The 9,487-nt window shown below is 35.0% G+C and overlaps 1 long non-coding RNA gene across 1 annotated transcript in view; it reads right to left on the bottom strand.

Annotated features, from left to right (window-relative positions):
* Positions 1 to 7,672, bottom strand: part of LOC128555152 (uncharacterized) — a 42,951-nt gene extending 35,279 nt beyond the window's left edge. Inside the window, exon 1 of the long non-coding RNA XR_008369836.1 lies at positions 7,581 to 7,672. This is a non-coding gene — a long non-coding RNA (uncharacterized LOC128555152). The remainder of the gene's footprint in view (positions 1 to 7,580) is intronic.
* Positions 7,673 to 9,487: the final 1,815 nt, after the last annotated feature.

Here is a 9,487-nt window from a genome sequence, read left to right on the forward strand (position 1 = left end):
TTGCTGCTTGCATTCGTGCCAGGGTACGACTAGAGTTACAGCATCTCAGAGCTCTAAAATATCATGAGCAACACTTTGTACACAGAGGTTGTTTAGCCATTAAATACATTACATGATGTCGAAGTGGTAACCACAGATTCTGTCGAGAAAAGTCAACAGTGTGCAATCACCACCTACAACACTACACAACTAAATCACTACCCTATGGCATCCACCTGGAACTGAAAAACACAGACCTAAACACCATACAGGCAGAGATCAACAGGATTTCCAGTATTGAAGGGCTCAAGAGCATATGCAAACTATACAACACTAACATGTGTGAGAGCATGCATTCAAGTGTCTATAACTTGGCACCAAAATCTACATGCTGGAGTCGAAACTTTTCCGGTCTCTGCCATTCGGCAACCCATTCAAGAACACTGGGCCATGGCGTTGCAACACTTCGACTGGCAAGGGCTGCTGGAGTGAAAATCAAAAGCAGCAGTCAAATATTTCTTCAGCTGAGACAAAGGGACAAAGTTAAAAATTATCCCTTACAGAAGAAAAAGGCCTGCTGCGTACTCTTGCTGTGTACATACAGCGTATATGATGCGTACATGATGTGTACTGAAATCAAGGGCTTTAAATAGTACGCAGGATATACACCGCACATACACCGATAGTACGTTTGTAGTACACTTTTGACATGCAAATGAGCTCTGCCGTGTACTACTTGCTGCGTACATGCTGTGGACTACATAGTACACAGGATGTATGCTGGAGGAATTTAGTATGTGGGAAATAGTACGCAGCATGTACGCGGCACATACACTTTTCACATGCAAATGAGCCTGCGGTGTACTACCCCTGCGGCGTACATGCTGTGTACTCCTGCGGTGTACATGCTGTGTACTCCTGCGGCGTACATTCTGTGTACTCCTGGCCCGAGTCCTGCGGCGTACATGCTGTGTACTCCTGCTGCATACATGCTGTGTACTCTTGTGGCGAAACTGCTGTGATAATGTAAATTCCTTACCCCACCAACTTTCTTATGCAAATGCTGATCATTTGGACAGAAAAAAACAGAAAAAAGATAAGTGACATGCATCAATAAGTATTTACCCTTACTAAAATAATGTAGATTGATGTTATCAAATAAATTAGTATGCTTTTCTTCATCCACTTTTCAATGAAATAAATCAATTTTTGTAGCATGTAATTTGGTAAACATCTGAAGAAAATGGCGTAACTGCATCAAGGGGAAACAACTTTAATGCAACTAAATATAAGTGTTATAAATTTCGAAGTATCTGCGGTGTACATGCAGTGTACTATTTTCTTGTACAAGTCCCTCCTGCGTACATGCAGTGTACTCCTTAAATTTTCAGAGTCTGTGCTGCGTACTTGAAGTGTACTAGTGACCTCCTGCGTACATGCTGTGTACTCGTCGAAATAGTACGCGGCATGTACGCGGCATGCGGTGTATGTAAAATGTACTCCTCTGGCGTACTACTGTGTTCGCGGCATATACACAGCAAATACGCAGCATGTACGCCACAGAGGCTTGCTTCTGTAAGGGATCACGCAGCTAGAAAGTCCTTGCCAAAGTACAAAAATTCGCGATACTTCCTTAGAAAAAGAACAGCGAGCCGCCTACAATACCAAAATTCCCTGTACAGATCTGGCCCATCTACATCTGGTGTATCTGATGAACATAACTATGGACTTGCAATCTAAACTTTAAAAAAAACAGTAGTAGAAGTAACAACAACAACAACAACAATAACAAAACTTGAAAACTGGAACTCTGCAACAGTGAGAGAACATGCAAATATTAAGATATATTACCGGTAAAAATACATCTCCCATAGCTCCGATGACCACAACATTCTTTATATGAAAGACATGACTTTCTATTATTTATTTAAAGGTGGATAATCAGATTTTGGCCATGTAACGGATTTGTTCGAAACTTTAGCATCTGATTATTTACACTCATTTATGTTCACTTAACACTGAATACAAATTAGATTTTCACTGGAGGTATTTTTAAAATTTCATTTTCCTATCCTGGTTGCCCAACCAAGATAGAGTTATTTTATCATAAGTATAAATTTGATAAACATACTTTGCCTAAGGAAATGTATAAATATTAGACATATTGTAATATATTTGTAAAATATTTGCATTAAAAATTATGTATTTAGATGGAATTCATTAGAAACGCAAGTTTGAAAAATGATTATTACCTCCCTTTGCCTATCTTGGTTGTGCAACCAAGATAGATTGGAAATAAATGAATTCAGAAGCTACACACAGCTTTTAAACTTGCATTTTGGTTCAGATTGTTCAATAGTTGATATGTCTATCAAACGCAAATGTAAAACTGTATCGAAATAAAAAGAAATACCCAGCTTTTTATATACTTTCATATTAAAGGGGAGTAATTACAAAATTTTATAAAAATAATAAAATATACATTTCAAACAGGAATCTAACTCTATGTAATCGGTCTTTTTGTTCCTTAAATAATTCTCTACCAGAATATACAAAAAGTAAAAAATGTCATAAAATGTTGTTGAAATGTGATTGACCACCTTTAACAGAACTAAGGTGGAATCAAAATTTTTTATGTGAAATACTATGAATATGTTTTGTTTCAGTACGGTGTTCCATTAGGGTGATCGCCTTCTCTATAACAAGATATTTGGCAATAGCGGCGATACATGAAGTAACAATGGGAACACGATGTTTTTCCATCGTAACGTCGCGTATCTTCGTTGTAACTGCGCATGCCGCATTCATAATTTGCGTATCACCATATCGTCATATGCCTTCATTAATTTGTGAATCGCCATAGTTACCTAGTACTTATAATCACCAAATATCTTTTAGAGAGAAGGTGATGGCTCTAATAAAACACTGTAATTTGAGGACATAGAATTCCGAATAAGTGCTGTTTATTTTTACCTATGCTGATCTTTCAATAATTTTACTGCTGAAGTATAGTCTGTCTAACAGGCATTATCAAATAATAAAGTTTGAGACATTGTTCCACTTTTGGCATTTCTTTATTTTATTAATGTATATTTATTTATAGCTATTATTATTACCGCAGTAAGTAATATAAAATGTGAACACTTATATGGGTGTATGCAGTGTGCAGTGAAATGCAAGACAACTGAAGTAGACCTCATAATGCCGCAATTCAGAAAGCGGTCAGCGGAATAAACACCTACTTTCGTTTTAGCACAATTCAAAAAAGTAAATTTAAGCATAACTAGAATGTGTCTGTAGGACATAGGGTGTGCCCCCCACTGGAACATTTGTCACAAATAAGGGGCAATTAAATTCAAATGTTTGCAGTCTTAATGGGGTATAGCCTCAACAAACATTTTATGAAAAGGATTCATTTTTCTAGGCCATATACTTTTTGAGCTATGAGCATCACAAACAAAAAATCCACTATTTTGGCTATTTCAAGGGCCATAACTCTGTAATAAGAGCTAAGAGTTTCAGGAAGAATGCCAAGTGTGCAAGGTCACATTACATTAAAGACTCCAGCAAGGTTTCCTGAATTTACATCTAATTCTTTTTGAGCTAGGCATTTAATTAGGTGAAAAAGTGCATTTTTTGTTAATATTTCATGGGCCATAACTTTAAAAATAGGGGCTGGAGCCAGTTTGATAACATATATCTTTTTATTTATCTGTCGATGTCATTTACATTTGAACTGTCTGGTTTTGGTGTTTACGCTTTGCCACAGAATGCGCATATACAGAAAGCTGTTTTAACAGCATGTAAGCGTCAGAATCTCCCTGTTACGTAAGTTTTCTCTCCTGTTAAAGCACCCCCGAAAAGTGAGTCAAGAACAGCAGTTTGTTAGATTGTCAATATGAATGACATGTTAATGTAAATGCATAGATTCTACAGTATATGCTTTCTACTTGATTCGAGACCTCTTAAATCTTTCAGGGGTAGGCATATTTTTGCAAATCTGTTCAATTAAATAGTTTTTGTTTGTCGTTACAAAAATATTTGCATTTAACAATGGACATTAAGAATTACAATGTTATCATCTTTTATATGTATTTTTTGCACGAGACTGAAGGAGGCCAAACTCCACATCATTTTAAAACTTTCTCATTGATTTGAGCCCTTTGTTTGGTAGGTCAATAAGTGTTAATGTTTGCACAGTCTATTTCCATAAAGCAAGTTTCTATCAAGGCGATTTAATTATTCTTGTTCACTCGTTACAACAGTCGATATATGTTCAGGATGTTTTCAATTTGAAATTTGGGCTCACAATATTACCCACTGTGTAATTTCCTTTTGAAACAAGCAATTTTTGATGCAAAGTATTAAAACAGGTATTTCCTCAATAATTTCAGTGGTTTCATGGCTAATATTTTCTGAGGCATTTTAAAATGTAAATGACACAAGTTTCTGATAGAAGAACACTCTACATGAGCATAAGTTTTACTAAAACACTAGGGCTCAAATCGATGAGAAAGCTGGATTCCACGAGAAACAGGCATACATTTTCTGTATCTTTGACAGCAAATCAGAAATACTCCAGTTATATAGCTGATACTGTTACTTTGGCCACTTTGACCATTATAAGGACTAGGTATACCCAGGAAGGTCTAATATGGGGAGTAGAAACTCTGTATAAATCAATACATTTATCTGTATTATGCTGTCGTCCATACCTGTAAATATCGACCAGTCATTAGCGATCGATATTTTGTTTTCGCCACTATCGATTAGCGTGTAATTAGCATATTACCTCATGTTAATCATAGAGCTAATGTATTTTTTGTGTGAATTGTACTATTGTCTACTATAAACATATGCATAACACACAGTATTCTATCCTTCATTAATTTCATCAAGTATTATCATGTCTTATTATGTGTCTTATTATACTAGTATTATGCCGTCTGTAGTAGATAGTAAATATTTAATTACCTATGTTTTTTTCTTGTTTTCATTTTCCTGATTCATTTTAAAATCTTTAAACAATACTTTCTCATTATTTCATATTTCAAGTTAGAAATGTTTATCAATTCTCTCCGAGTAATCTTCAGGCAACATCTGGCCCAACATCATAAATAACAAACCATGAAGGAACTAGGGGTCAAGTCCTGATAAGAATGAGATATCATGCTGAGGTGCTGACAGTACTACCGGTACCTTCTCCAACAGAATTGTAGAAATCTGTCATAAAGTAGAGAGTGATTTGTTGTAATTAACTATCCAATGTAATGGCAAGTTATTCTTACCAATCTGATAAGGGTCATTTGAGAAAACATCAGTAACTGTTTTTGTTATTTCTAGAGGAGTATGATATTGAGCCCATTCATGATTCAACAGTTTAATCACTAGTAAATGTAAGTGTGAAATATTGTATGTGGATAATTATTTGGAGGTGACATATAAACGTAGGATCTTTTAATGAATTTTTAGGTTTTATTAAATCTTATTAAAGCTGATACTGTTACTTTGGCCACTTTGACCATTATAAGGACTAGGTATACCCAGGAAGGTCTAATACGGGGAGTAGAAACTCCGTATAAATCAATACATTTATCTGTATTATGCTGTCGTCCATACCTGTAAATATCGACCAGTCGTTAGCGATCGATATTTTGTTTTCGCCACTATCGATTAGCGTGTAATTAGCATATTACCTCATGTTAATCATGGAGCTATAACACTTATTGTTCAAAGGGTTTACCAGTCACATGTTAAGTGGCGATAATAAGATGATCAGAGATTGATCTAAAGGGATTCTGATTGATCTAAGGGATTCTGAAGCAAAAAACAGCATGCGACTGCATGTGGTGATATGCTTAATTATTATGAATTAACTCGAACTCACTTCCCTGAAGAAATATTTTACCACGTAACTTCAAACCTTTATCAAAGGACCGATTTTTGTTGGATTTGAATAAATAAAATGGAAAATAACAGAAAGCTGACACTTTTCTTAATCTTGTAGAGCCATAATTATAATTATTGTTTATAATGTCAGATTTCTACATACAGAAACAAACATTCTTCTTGAACGTAGGGAATGTTTCAAACGATATTGTTGTTTAAACTCCAAAAATTAGTTTAATAAATTTAATCTTAAAACTGATGTGTGAAAAATACAATGTATTTAAATTAAAATAACAATACTTTTTTTAAAAAGGCCGACAACGAAGTTACATTTAGTATTCCGAACTTTTAGATAAAACTGCAGAAAATCATCTAGGTTTAACATGCATTTAAATGGTGAAGAACAGAGCAATATCATAAACAAATATTTCCAGGCAACAGTTTACAGTTTTAACTTGCTATTTTCATTAAAATATGTCCTAATTTTTTTGTTCTAAATACTCTGAATCAACCAGGCAAATATCATGTAAAAAAGACATCTTTCTCTCTGGGTAAGACAAGTCTAAATTTAGCCATTTTCACAGGGCGAAAAGTAACATTAATGTAGATATTTTCCATTTAAAAACAGATGCAGGCAATAATTTCATGGCAGAACTTTTGTTTTCAACAAAAAATTCAACAAATGCTTTCCCAGATTTTCACTGAAAGGACGAGTTAAACTGTAAGGCGTAAGTGTTTCAGTAATAGCAGAATAACCTACGGCATACGCTTCGATTGGATGACAGCATAAGATAAGATAAATGCCGGTTTCCAGTCCCTGTATCAGTTGTTCCAGGTTTTACTAAATTTTGACTCCAAAGCGGACTCCAAATTAGACTCCAAAATTGACTCCAAAAAGACTACACTCGAAATTTGACTCCAAAAATGACTCCAAGAGCGACTCCAAAAAAGACTCCACTCCAAATTTGACTCCAAAATTGACTCCAGACTCCACTCCACCACTCCACTCCATATTTTACACGGTGCCTCTGTCAGGACAGATATGTTAAATCCAGATTACCCAGACATGAACTTGTTCAAAAATTTATCAAATGTAAACATAATAATAACTATTCCTGTCAAGATACACCCAGATTGTGCCAAAATATGTCTTTGTCTTATTGCTACCTTTTTTTTGTATTGAGGAAAAGATTTTCACACCACTTTAATTTTAAATAGCAAGGGTTTTATTCATTTTGTAAAATATGTGCAATTACTAATCCTCAAAATAATTGCAATATATTCCTTTTTTTTCCACAGGAAGACGTTATATTTACTAAATGGCTAAATATTGTTGTCATATCGTCTAAATCCAATGTCTCCACCTATGATTGACTGTTTGGATTTACACAGGACCTGAAGTTCTGTTTTTCAACATGATAATTTAATGCATTGTTTATCTAAGCAGATTTAACGAGAATGAGCCTCGAAAATTATTAATAAGTCTGATATAAGTTGATGCATCCCTGATTTTTAATGCACTTCGAATGGTATATTTGGACTTTTTATGTAACACAAAACCAAGATAAAATACAACTGGTACCTTTTCATTAACTTAGATATAATTAAATTTTGTCTTCAAAGATACACAAGTCATGATCAGTCCCAACTTAACTGGAGTATATTTGAATGTCAATATTCTACATGCATATTTTTTTCAACTATGGAATTACCTGTTGACTTTGGTGTGTAACATCTCTCAAAACCACTCATTAGTTATCCAGTGTAAGTATCGGGTTCTCTGGTCAATACACACAATCTGAAATTTTTTGTTAAACCACTATAGATATACCAGTATCAAATACTTTGTTTTTTTAAAATACTGTATGTTGCACTTGTAATGAATACCATTACTTCTTTATCATGAAGTTTAAGTTTCATAATTACGAAACTGACTCTTAATTAGACACTTTTACTATCCCAAAATGTTGCAAAGGATTTGAATTACCGAGAAGCAGTGATGTTGAAAATTTCCAATATGTAATGCGTCATATAAGACATGCCAGCAAATAGAATTTTTTTCGAGTTACACTTATTTCTGATGGTAATGCATATAAAGTGACACAGTGTAATTTTTACCTGGGGAAAAACTTGGTCCACGTCCTCATGTGTATGTCCCACTAACAGGAAACTCAATTTGACCTTTTTGAAAATTTGCTCCTCTACCAGTCGTGCTAAAAATCCCAATGTGTATCTTGAAAAACAGTGGAAACAAGTGAATGAATTATTGTCATGCAATACAAAGTATCCTACAGGAAGGCAACTAATTTTCACTACTGCAGTAAAACATAATGATCTATTTATTTATTTTATGTTCAGCATCACAGCAACACAATTATAGGTCATATGGCGACTTTCCAGCTTTGATGGTGGAGGAAGACCCCAGGTGCCCCTCCGTGCATTATTTAATCTCGAGCGGGCACCTAGGTAGAACCATCAACCTTCCATAAGCCAATTGGATGTCTTCTTCACATGAAGAATTCAATGCTCCAAGTGAGGCTCGAACCCACATTGACGAGGGGCAAGTGATCTGAAGTCAGCGACCTTAACCACTCGGCCACAGCGTCCCCTAACATAATGATCTAACAATATGGTACTATACATGCAATACCGGTATGTTACAATGAAACCAACATCTGGATTAAAATTTGCCTATACAAAAATCTACAGTTGTTGACTGCATGAAGGACCTTATAATGATGTTACCAATCTGATGAAGATCTATCAAGCAATTTATGAGGAGAAGTCATTTAAAGGCATTTCAAGTTTTAACTCTAGTGGTACCTTAAAGGAGCCAAGTGCTCCAAAAATGAACAAATTTTGGAGACACCCTTATACTGATGCTACAGACAGGAGTCACTGAGTGGTCCAGGAGAAGTAGTTTTAAAAAGTATTTTTTATTTCTACCCCCACATGGTTCATACAGACTTTTTGTTATAAAATTCAAAGATTTTTCAAGGCCTAAAATGCATTTTCAAGGCTAATATTTTGATACTTTCATTACATTTATTGGTATGTATTTCAATTAACAAGGGTGACATAGTCACAAAATATGCCCATCAAGAGCTTGTTAGAAGAAAAGTTTTTGTTACAGAACTGCACATGTCATTCAAATATCATGACAGTAGCTTCAAAAATATGAAAACAAGGTCCATCATTAAAAATGATGGATGCTGCCAGAATTGCATATTTGTCAGTGGATGTATAGCTAAGAATTTTAGTCTTAGTAGGTCCCTAGTCCAGGTACCAACACAACAAGTCTTGAGATCGTAGGTCAAAGCACAGGTGAGATATAAGGAAAAGCTGAATTTTTTTTTTAAATAATAATGACCTTTATCTTCACCTAGGTGACCCCAAACCCAAGCAGCTAGTATGTCTCTATGCCAATTACACACACATCAAATCTCAAGTTCCTAGGTCCACTCCAGGAGAACTACGTTCCAACGTAAGTCAAGTCTCATCGATATCATGTGACATACCTCAACGATGAAGCTACGGTGTCGCTTCGAATGACCTTGTTGATTCATATATTATGTGTAATTAAGCGTATATATTCTACGTTTCATAACTGAAAAGATGA

The sequence above is a fragment of the Mercenaria mercenaria genome, chromosome 2 (assembly GCF_021730395.1).
Source record: "Mercenaria mercenaria strain notata chromosome 2, MADL_Memer_1, whole genome shotgun sequence".
NCBI classification, from domain to species: Eukaryota; Metazoa; Mollusca; class Bivalvia; order Venerida; family Veneridae; genus Mercenaria; species Mercenaria mercenaria.